This window comes from Lepisosteus oculatus, chromosome 14 (assembly GCF_040954835.1).
Source record: "Lepisosteus oculatus isolate fLepOcu1 chromosome 14, fLepOcu1.hap2, whole genome shotgun sequence".
Lineage (NCBI taxonomy): Eukaryota > Metazoa > Chordata > Actinopteri > Semionotiformes > Lepisosteidae > Lepisosteus > Lepisosteus oculatus.
Window position 1 is genome coordinate 12078392 of NC_090709.1, and position 11690 is coordinate 12090081.

The 11690-nt window shown below is 46.6% G+C and overlaps 1 non-coding gene across 1 annotated transcript; it reads left to right on the forward strand.

The window, feature by feature from the left end:
* Positions 1-1262: 1262 nt before the first annotated feature.
* Positions 1263-1344, forward strand: trnal-uag (transfer RNA leucine (anticodon UAG)). Its single transcript has one exon. It is a non-coding gene; the product is annotated as a tRNA-Leu (tRNA).
* The last annotated feature ends 10346 nt before the right edge of the window (positions 1345-11690 follow it).

Genomic DNA, 11690 nt, shown 5'->3' on the forward strand with positions numbered 1-11690 from the left:
CTGACAACTTAATGTTAGTTTTACGATGTAGGTCAGGCGTTGACATATGCACGAGTATACGAAATGTCTCACTCCTGATTCAACTCATGTTCTATAGGAGATTGGCGATTCCTCCTGTTTCTCATACAGCCATATCAGAACAGAAGCCCGTGTCACCCAGCTGTGATTCAAGATCGACTCGCATCTTTATCCCTTTTTTGTTCGTGATCATTATTTTCTTTAGTTATGATCAATATTGAACTTTTTCTAAATTAAATGACAATAATCAAACATGCAGGCAGTTTTTTGAAAAGTATTCGGAATTGACAGGGTGCCCCTTTGGAATAGTCGTCAGAAAATGTGAGAAACTGAAAGTTATGTAAGCTCTCACACAAAGCATTGAAGATTGGAATCTGAGTGTAAAAAAGCTACCCGTCTCCCAGTGATAGGCAGGGATACACACCATGACTCGAATAGACTCAGCGAACTTTAACACCTATGATATTACGAGTGCTTTGCACGTGTCGAATTTCAAGAAGGAACTACTACAACAGTTGTGGACATAATTCAACACCACCGGCAAAGTCCGATGCCGGCAACTTCTGAGAAAATAATGTTCACTCATGGAATTTGGTCTTTGAACGGCTGGCGTGAAAATTCATTTATACTCCTGTTGCACCCTCAGCTGAAACATGTTAAAATAACAATGCAGATTTGTTGGAGAACCTGACAAGAATTATTGGGTTAGCACTGTATGTATTCTGGTATATTTACTTTAATTTTAATATAAATGTCAACATGCATGCTGTATAATCTATTGTAATTTTAAAATATGTTAGCTGAGGATGCGAGGGGGGCTATTATACCTTGTGAAACACGCAAGGAACTGTAAAAAAGGCTGGTATTTGAATAAAATTGGCGATCACAAGAAAACCACAATTTATGTGGTATTATCATCAATATCCTTCAAAATCGACGTTCAAATGAAGGATTTGAAGAAACTATGAAAAAAGCAATAGTAGTAGCAGAGGATTTTGATTTTTGCTCTTCAAGTCAGTAGATCACCGTAGAGTTGTGCCCCTACAAACAGCACAAAGGATGAAACCCACCTCCTTCGTTATTGCTATGTTTGTGCCGGTGAAAGTTGCGTTTGTGCTATTGAAAGCATCTCGGAAGATGAAGGTGCAGTCACTTCCACATGTTATGATATCATTAGATCCGACGACAAGAGCTGAAGCCCCCCAGTCCAAGCCAGCAATGTGAGGAAGATGGACATGGAGGAAGGTAGCGTGGCCGAGCGGTCTAAGGCGCTGGATTTAGGCTCCAGTCTCTCTGGGGGCGTGGGTTCGAATCCCACCGCTGCCAAATGTTAATATTTTAAGACCTGTAATACGATCAGTAAAAGTGCTTTTTGTTAGGCTGCAGGAGGTGTTTAGAGATAGACTTTCTAAAAGACAGGCTTAACATCAAGGCAGAAAAAATATTTTGTTTTCTCAACAGAAATTCTCTTTGGCAAGTTCAGCTTTATGTAGGGAACAACATCTGCCAAGATCACTTTTGAGGCAGTGCACATGATAGTGTACCGGCAAGTACAGTACATTTAATATTGGCTGTGGTGGTGAGCTGCTTTTGTCTGTGAAACTTTTAATTCTTCACGCTGAATCGTTGGCAGGGGTAAAGCTTATTAAATCTTTGAACATAGCTCTCCATCAGAAGTACTTTGTTCGTGATCAAAAGAGATCAGAGGATTAACTTCATGAATTCACATAGCATACCTTACAGGAAAGATTTAAAAGGGGAATTGATTGTGCTTCCTGATGTTGTTCCTGTGGTTTCTTTGGGTACAAAGGTGAATGTTCTTTGACGTTCTGCTAGAGTATCCACTGGGTGAGCTTTATCAATTAGCTCGGATAGGTCATCAGTGCTCCGTCTCCGGAAAATAATCAGCACTGTCGATCACGAGTTTACAGATTTCTCCAAATAACAACTATACATTTAAACCCAGTGGTTAGCATTCCTTCAATCCAATAGTTTTACTCTGGGTAAAAAGCAGCGCAATCTACAGATAGATGATATTCAAATATTTCAACGTTCTTATTGGATTACCTGTATGGAGATATCGCTCAGAATTCCTAATATGATTTTGAGTTCAGTTTTGCTTTACTACTTTCAGAGTCTTTTATTGACCTTGCTGAAGCAGAGAAGTGACATAATCACAAATGCGACCTACCTGTGCTGCTGTTTCTGGTTAATAATGATTATTGCGAGGAAAAAAAAACAGCTCCTTGCATGAAGAGCAAGAGCAACCAACGCACTCGCTTGTTGAGTTGGGTTTTTTCCGTGGTGCTCTTCCTCAGATGCAAAGTTATTTGGCGAGCAAGGACCTCTGAGAAGGAGCCTGAATCCGTCAAGAACTCAGAAATCACAGATCATCTTGAAAAGATTTGGGGATGCACTGGCTCAGTTATTTGAAGGAACCTATACCACCAACGCACTTCTGAGAACCACCTGCACATTTTCGCAATCCTCTCTCTCACCTACAAAGTTATGAAGACACAGACGACCAACAAAAACTAATTTGATTCACTCAAGGCTTCACTCTTCTGTTACGATGTTGTTTTAATTAATGTTAGCTGTGATGAGGTGTTGTTTCTGTCTCTTAAAGTTTAAGAGTCTGCTCCTTTCTTCCTGGTATAGAAATAACATGTTCCATCTTTGTTTACAAACACCACTGTAAATAATTGGTCAATCTCTAAAGCCTGTGTGTATTGACAAGGCAATTCAAAAGCACATATTAAATAAGAACACGATCCTTCTTGTTACCATTCCCGTGGTTGGAGCGTTGTTTCGCCCTTTAATGTTCTTCTACAATATTTACAGACAGGGCTTTATTACTGGAGTTGTGTGCATCGGTCCAGTCATCAACTTTACTGCTGTTTTTCTATGAGTAATTTAATCGCAAGCACTTAAAAGATGCAAAAAGGTTTCAAAGAAAACATAATTGAAAGACAGTCGAGTAAGGAGGTAGGAAAACGCACTCCCCCGTTGAAGAATCAACCACCGTCGCCCATGTGACTGGATATAAAAATAAATTATTCATTTCAATTATTCATGAAGGGTGGATTGTGGTCAGTAAACATATGCACATCTTTAAGTCAGTTCCACCATCTGTGCCATAGGGGATGTAGCTCAGTGGTAGAGTGCATGCTTTTCATGTATGAAGTCCTGAGTTCAATCTCTGGTGTCTCCAGATGTCTTATATTATTGTGCTCACATCGCAGTCTTCTGTTGAGTGAGAACTCTTTGCTCGTGTTCATAGAGAGCCAGGTTTACACAATTAAATTCAGTCACACACGAAGTGCTACAGTGTTGCTCTGCTGTTTTAAATGTACCTCCAAAGCATTTTGTTCTGTTAACTACCAAATGATTTGAACTAATTTTACGTCATATTCAGGAAATCCAGAGAAGGTCATCAGACTTTTAGTGGCTGTTGAAGAAAACACCTCTTGAATCTCACCAGAGATCATTCAGCAAAAGAGTTAACAGGGGTTAACATAGAGAGTGGCGGGGGTGGGATGTCAGGGCTTGACGTCACTGCTTTATGCAAAGAATGGAGGGGTGGGTGTCAGGGCTATATGACTGTGCTTTCCGTAGAGAGTGGTGGGGGTGTGATGTCAGGGCCATACAACAGTGCTTTACACAGAGAGTGGAGGAGTGGGTGTCAGGGCCATACGACACTTCTTTACGTAGAGAGTGGCGGGGGTGGGATGTCAGGGTTTGATGACACTGCTTTATGCAGAGAGTGGAGGGGAGGGTTTCAGGGCTATAAGACACTGCTTTATGCAGAGAGTGGAGGGATTGGTGTCAGGCCATATGACACTGCATTACACAGAGAGTGGCGGGGGTGGGATGTCAGGGCCTGACAACACAGCTTAACGCAGAGAGTGGAGGGATGGGTGTCAGGGCCATATGACACTTCTTTATGCAGAGAGTGGCGGGGGTGGGATGTCAGGGCCTGACGATACTGCTTTACGCAGAGAGTGGAGGGGTGGGTGTCAGGGCCATACGACATTTCTTTACGTAGAGAGCGGTGGAGGTGGGATGTCATGGTTAAATGACAGTGCTTTCCATTGAGAGTGGTGGGGGTGGGATGTCATGGCCATAAGACACTGCTTTATGCAGAGAGTTGAGGGATTGATGTCAGGGCCATACGACAGTGCTCCACTCAGGCCTCTGCTTGAATTTGTACTCCTCCTCTCTCTCCCTACCTCTACCTCTCCCTCTCTATACCTCTCTCCCTACCTCTCCCTTTTCCCCTCCCTACCTCTCTCCCTACCTCTACCTCTCCCTCTCTGTGGGGCCAGTAGGGGGCGCTCACCCTGCGGTCTGCGTGGGTCCTAATGCACCAGTATAGTGACGGGGGACACGATCTGGCCCACCAGCGACGAGCAGGTTACCAGATCTAGACAAAGGGGGCAACTCTTAGTCGTATGAGCTTAGTCACACATCGCAGCGATTAAAAAACAAAACAAACATATTATGTCTGTTACTAACGACTTTTTTTTCTTACATTGAAAGTCTCTTTCCCGGGTGATTTTCTAGCGCAACTGGGGCTCTTCATTTCTCCTCTGTGTCTCATCGCGGGCGGATTTGAAACAGACCACAGAACCTGCCGCTGCAGTGCTCTCGGTTAGGGGCTCTCATCCTGCATCACCAATCTTCCACAGGAGGGACGGAGCTGGATTTCTGTCTGGAAAATAAACTCCAGAGTGAGAGAGAGAGAGAGCAGAGAGGGGTAGGGAGAGTTAGAGAGAGGTAGTGCTGTAGAGAGGTAGAGAGAGGGAGAGAGGTGGAGGGCGAGGGAGAGGGAGAGAGGTGGAGAGAGAGGGGGTTAGGGAGAGAGGGAGAGGTAGAGAGAGGGAGAGGTAGAGATAGGGAGGGGAAAAGGGAGAGGTAGAGAGAGGGAAAGGTAGAGGTAGGGAGAGAGAGGGAGGAGGAGTACAAATTCAAGAAGGAGAAAATCCACAACACAACACAGGCGTCGGCATGCGTGGGCTACAAAAGGAACAAGTAAAATGTTTCTTCCGGGCTGAAAAGAGAAGGAAAGAAAACACACCATTGCGGCGCTACGACACGAAGACGCCGAGCCAGTTGAGCACAGCAAACCCAACCTGTTCTCACAAGTTGCCTGCGCTTCAGGCGAAATAAAAGCTGCTGAGCTAAATCAGGAAAGCGGTAACTATCAGGACTGCTCACTGTTCCTCAGGCTGGGACAGGAGGTCACACACTGTATTATTATTATTGAGAGACAGGCTCACTGTCTGTTCCTCAGGCTGGGACAGGAGGTCACACACTGTATTATTATTACTGAGAGACAGGCTCACTTTCTGTTCCCCAGACTGGAACAGGAGATCACACACTGTATTATTATTATTGAGAGACAGGCTCACTGTGTCTTCGTTTGGGCTGGGACAGTAGATCACACTGTATTATTATTATTGAGAGTCTGGCTCACTGTTCCCGAGGCTGGGACAGGAGATCCCACACTGTATCATTATTATTTATAGACAGACTCACTGACTTTTCCTCAGTCTGGGACAGGACGTCACACACTGTATTATACTTATTGAGAGACAGACTCACTGTCTTTTCCTCAGTCTGGGACAGGTGGTCACACACTATATTATTATTGAGAGACAGGCTCACTGTCTGTACCTCAGGCTGGGACAGTAGATCACACTGTATTATTATTATTAATATTATTGAGAGTCTGGCTCACTGTTCCTCAGACTGGGACAGGAGATCCCACACTGAATTATTATTATTGAGAGACAGGCTTACTCTCTGTTCCTCAAGCTGAGACAGGACATCACATACTGTATTATTATTGATTGACAGGCTCACTGTTCCTCAGGCTGGGTCAGGAGCTCACACAGTATTATTATTATTTAGAGACAGGCTCACTGTCTGTTCCTCAGGCTGGGACAGGAGATCACACACTGTATTTTTATTATTGAGAGACAGGCTCACTGTTCCTCAGGCTGGGACAGGAGTTCAAACTGTATTATTATTATCATTGAGAGACAACCTCACTGTTCCTCAGGCTGGGACAGGAGATGACACACTGTATTATTATTATTGAGAGACAAGCTCACTGTTCCTCAGGCTGGGACAGTAGATCACACTGTATTATTATTATTGAGAGTTTGGCTCACTGTTCCCCAGGCTGGGACAGGAGGACACACTCTGTATTATTATTATTGAGAGACAGGCTCACTGTCTGTTCCTCAGGCTGGGACAGGAGATCACAAACTGTATTATTATTATAGAGAGACCTGCTCTTTCCTGACTGTTCCTTAGGCTGGGACAGCAGATCATAATCTGCTTTATTATTATTGAGGGCCTGGCTCACTCCTGTCTGTTCCTCATGTTGGGAAAGGAGATCACACACTGTATTATTATTATTGAGAGACAGGCTCACTGTCTGTTCCTCTGACTGGGGCAGGAAATGACACACTGTATTATTAGTATTGAAAGTGTAGCGACGAGGCTTATTATTAAGGCAGAATTAAGTGTTTCTGAGCTTTCCCAAATTAGGCCTCATTTCTCTGTTCATCTCTGTGGTGCAGCCACAGAGAAACTATTCATGCAGGCTGATTTAAGATGTTTTCTTTTGATAAGGGACAGCTCCCAAATGGGGATGCACTTAGCTAAGCCTGGCTATCATGATCAATGGTCATCCATTGGTGCCTATCTGTCTAGGGAGTGCCAGTTGGACATCTGGACTGCATTCCTAAGTGTCAGGAGTAAGTGACTCATATCTCACCTTGATCAACCAATCAGGGACTGGTAGGGCCGAGTAACCCACGTGGGACTCTGATGCCCATGGAACTTTCAGCCAATCAATGAGCTGAAGTTCCTCCAGGTAAAAACAGGCAACACAGAGATTCAGTAAGATTCAGAAGGGATTCAGGAGAATTCTGTGGACTTTTCTAAAGGGAATTCAAAGGAGAATTCCAGGCCAGGACGGCCCAGGAGCAGAAGGCTCCCAAGGGTAGGACATTCTCGCAGCGCGCCTCCTGACCATCCTGAGACTCAGCCCGGACAACTACGGAACGGCCAGTGTGTCCGAGTGCCAGAACTTTCCTTTGTTCTAAGAGTCTAGAGCGGAGGTTGCCAGAGAGTAAGCAGAGGATCCACCCGACGTTAGCACCAGCAGCAGGCCTCGTGAACAGGTCGGAACTGTGGACAGCTGAATCACTATTCAGAACTAACGCTTCATCAGGAACGAACCGGTCCTCTTCCTGACTTGCTGGGACCCACAGTCATCTTTTCTCCTGTGCACAAACTTTGCTAGTTAAAGCCAACACTAACTAGCCGGTCAGTGAGCATCAGCAGCGCACCGTCGCAAGCCGCACAGCACAGCCTGGCACCGAGCCAGAGAGCGCGGCTTGGACAGCAACAGCCTGCAACTGTTTCTTTGTGCCCGCAGGAGATCTGAATCCCCAGAGATTGGATGAGTATTTAATTTCAATGCATTACAGCGCGAGAATTTAATTGTTATCCCAACCAGTTGATATCAATTTAATTCCTAAGAGTTATGTACTTGTTTTGAGTATCTAATGTAGAAGTTATAACCAAGTTCATTTACGAAACGGTCTTAATGAATGATATACTGAACGTATGTCCTCTTGATATGTGTAACACTTCGTAACTGACTGAATATATATCTTTTGTATTCTGATAACCCTCTCGATAAGATCTGTTAGGTTTACATGCGTATTCTATGTATTAATAAATGTATCCTCGTGTATTAGTACCTGTGTGTGTGCGTTGTTTGAGTTATGTCGCATGGTTGGATTCTAAAGCCATCAAAAGAATCAACTTTGTGATTTACTGCTACAATTAATAATTATTCCAGTAAATGCCCAAACCCTACAGAACTGGTGCCTTCAGAGAGCCACTACATTTACATTTTGGCTATGGCAACATTACAAGCTCCTTCAGGAACTTGTAGAAAAACTTTTTGGTTGGGTAGCTGCACTTCGGTAGCTGTATCATGTCTGTCATAGGTTATTGTAACAGGTAACTGTGGTGTGCTGACCAGCCAAATCTTTCCCACCTGCTCAACCTGGAGTTCCTTAACCTCACTTTGGCTCGTCACTGTGGCTTTACACTTTTCAGTGGCAGCCCCCTTTCTGATACCACATAACCTCTGAGTTGTGTCCCTAAGGAATGGCTTACTTGGGCATACCCAGTGGATATCCTTGGTTGATATACACAGTTCAAGGTTTGGAACAAGGTACAAATTCGGATCATTCTCCTGGTAAGCTACGAGCGGTGGGGTGGTCAACTTCACATGCATGTCCCCCCTCCAGAAGCCAACGTTCGATATAGACTTGAGTCTATAGATATCCTTGCTACTCACGATGGGAAGGTTCAACAGGAAACCTATTTCCTTGGCTTCGGGGTTCCTTGGCTTCGGGGTTGACATGTATGGGAATGGCACTGCCTAGACTGTATGCAAGATGTACTTGCACTGGCTGCACCATCTCGGAAGTGGTTGTCCTCCGTACTTCTTCTACTAAGGACAGTGGAACCAAGTAGGTTGGAATCTGTCCCATGGCTAGGCTAGTTACCGTGGCACTAAGCTCCCTAAGCAGATCCTGCATCAGCATTCTGACCTGTTGCACATAAGCATAGTCCCACTGTAACACGTCGACAATCCTGCCCACGGTGTGGAGGGTGTTATTTAACACTGCTGCATGAAGGTTTACTGCTAAAATTGTGCCCTGTAAGGTTTTCCCTAGGCTTTTCAGCCGCTGCTGCTGTTGATACAGCCTGTCATAAATTTCTGGCATTTCCTTACGTAACCCAGACACCTGCCTACTCAGGGTGGTCAGGGTGACAGTGTTAGCAGCAAACAGACCAGCTGAAAATAGTGAACCCACGGCAGAGGCCGCAGCAATCAGACCCCCCAAGAACCTTTTGGGGCGGCTGAGGCCTGTCATCTCCTCCTGGGTGACTGTTGCCTTCCTCAGCTGGCGGAGCATGTGTATAGTGTCTAGCTGGGCATGCCATATAGTATCCCCAGCCCACTGCCTACCATGATAGGACACCCTACTGTTCATGTTGATGTGCTTCCGAAACACATCATGTGGGTCCAGCCGTACATACACTCGCTGAGTATATGTTCTGCAATTTGTTAACAACAATCCGGGAGCGTCCTGCAGGACTATGCCGGTAGGAGGACCGGGTTCCACAACTTCAAGGGGCTGTGTCGAGGCGATCCACAGTACTTTCAGGACCAGCCGTGGCAGTTTTAGGATTCCCATTCTGGAACACAGATGAGGCACATGGTACAGTTCCACTATAATTTTGAATATATTTTCCTAGCAGGACCTACACTACAGTACCCAACTACCTGCAGCTACAAAGGGGCACCCCCCTCTTTGATCGGGTTTGGACTTTTAACCCTATTCTGTGTCCTCCAGCACCATTTGAGGTGGGCGATACAACCGGAGGTGGTTGCGATGCACCCACTTGTAGACCAGAGATTGCCTTCCCTTTTCAATCCGAATTCGATAAGCTACCGGTGATACCTTATCGACAATCTCCTGGGGTCCTGTCCAACTGGGTAAGAACTTCCGGGCCACCCCTGTGAGTTTGGCAAATTGGAAGTACAGGACCTTGTCTCCTACTTGGAGTTCCTGGTTAACTGCCTTTCGGTCATAGTATGCTTTCCTACCCTCTGCACTCCTTCCCAGATTGTTCTGGGCAAAAGCAAAGGTTGCCTGCAGATGTGCTCGCAGGTCTGACACATACTGATGGGCCGTAGCAGCCCCCGTCGTGCTCAGGTCCTCCACCCCATAAAGACAGTGTAGGGGAAGAGTCATCTTCCGACCTGTCATCATCTCAAAAGGTGGGACCCCCGTAGAGCAATGGGGCGTGGCTCGGATGGCCATCAGAACCAGGGGCAGCTTAATGTCCCAGTCCCTACTGCTGGTGGAGACAAACTTTTTGAGCATACTAACCACCGTTCGGTTTGCCCTTTCTGCCTGGCCCGAGGATTGAGGGTGGTAGGAGATATGCAACTGGGCCTTGACCCCAAGCATATTCCACAGGGTTGCCATTACTGTAGCTGTGAAATGGGTTCCCCGATCCGAGTCCACGGTCAGGGGGAGTCCCCATCGACTGAACACATGGTTCACCAACAGCACTGCAGTTGTCTCTGCCGTGTCGTTGGGTGCTGGGAGGCACTCAATCCATTTTGTGAATGCACACGTAAAAGTGAGGAAATATTTGTTCCCTCTGGATGACCTCACCAGCGGCCCCACCCAATCCATGGACCAGGGGAATGTCATGCCCTTTTTCTGGAGTGGTGCCCGGTGCAAGGGCCGTGATGGTTGGAACTGGCTACACGTCAGACACCCCTTTACATACGCGGCGATGTCTTGGCCCATGAGGCCAGAATGCCACCTGCTGGATAGTGTCGTATGTGGCCTTGATTCCCCGGTGACCCCCACAGGGCTCGTCATGAGCGTGTTGGATCATGACCCCCCGATGGCAGCGGGGAACTACCCACTTTGGGACACCTTGTGCAACTGGTATACAAACCAACAACCCCTTTATAATTTTTAGATTGTCTTTCACCTCTGCCAGCTCCTTCAGCTCCGGAGACTGGCTCAGCACCTGCTCGGAAAGAGGTTGACTCACTGGGTCAGCGATATGCTGATACATTTGCCCAATTGCTGGGTCCTGTTTCTGCATTTCCGCAAGATCGGTGTTAAAACCCTGTGACCCAAGCACTACAGATTGAGGGTCAGCTCTGACATCCTGTCTAGCCCTGCTTCGGGTGACCGCCTTGACCTCAGCCATGGTTTCTGGGGGTAGCCATTCCTGCTGGAACTGCCAGGGTTCACCCTCTAAGGCGCCAGATTTGGCCAGCCGGTCGGCCTCATCATTCCCGTCTTTGTCGGGTCCCTTCACCTGGGAGTGTCCCTTCACCTTCCTCCAGTAAACCATCATTCCAGCCTCGGTCGTGAGCTTGTCACTGGCCAGGAACAACTCTTTGTTCTTTACTTCCTTGCCCCGGGCATTTTTCATGCCGTTACCCTTCCAATACGGAAGATGGGACACGAAGCTATGTCGGGCGTAGTTCGAGTCACTACAGATGACAAACTGTTTAAGGCCATTTGTCAGGGCCTGCTGGAGGGTGATCAGCACCCCAGCTACTGACTAGTCTTTGGTCCTAGCTTATAGCGGGTCGGCCCACAGGGAGTATTGTCTTGCCAGACTACTCCTACCCCTGCTAGCACCTGCTGTTCGTGGCGAAAAGAGCAACCGTCAACATAGGCCATGGGTAAGCCCTGGCCCATGTTCTCATCGTAGTACCGATGATTGTTCGGTAGCTCAGCAGCGGGAATCATTTCTGGAGCTTCCATGTCAGTGTCACAGCCGTGACACACTTGGCCCAAAGCCAGGCCCTGTCCCAGGTACATTTTCTTGCTCTGTGCATAACGTACCTCTATCTCATAGCCTTGTAGGGCCATCATCCATGCCACAATCCTGCTATTTGACACCCTGCCCACTTTCAGTCTCTGGCTATGCAGGAATGTCACAGGTTGGTGGCAGGTTTCGATGATGATCTTTTGTCCCCCAACATAACTATGGAAGTGTTCTACCGACCAGACCGTAGACAACAGGGCCTT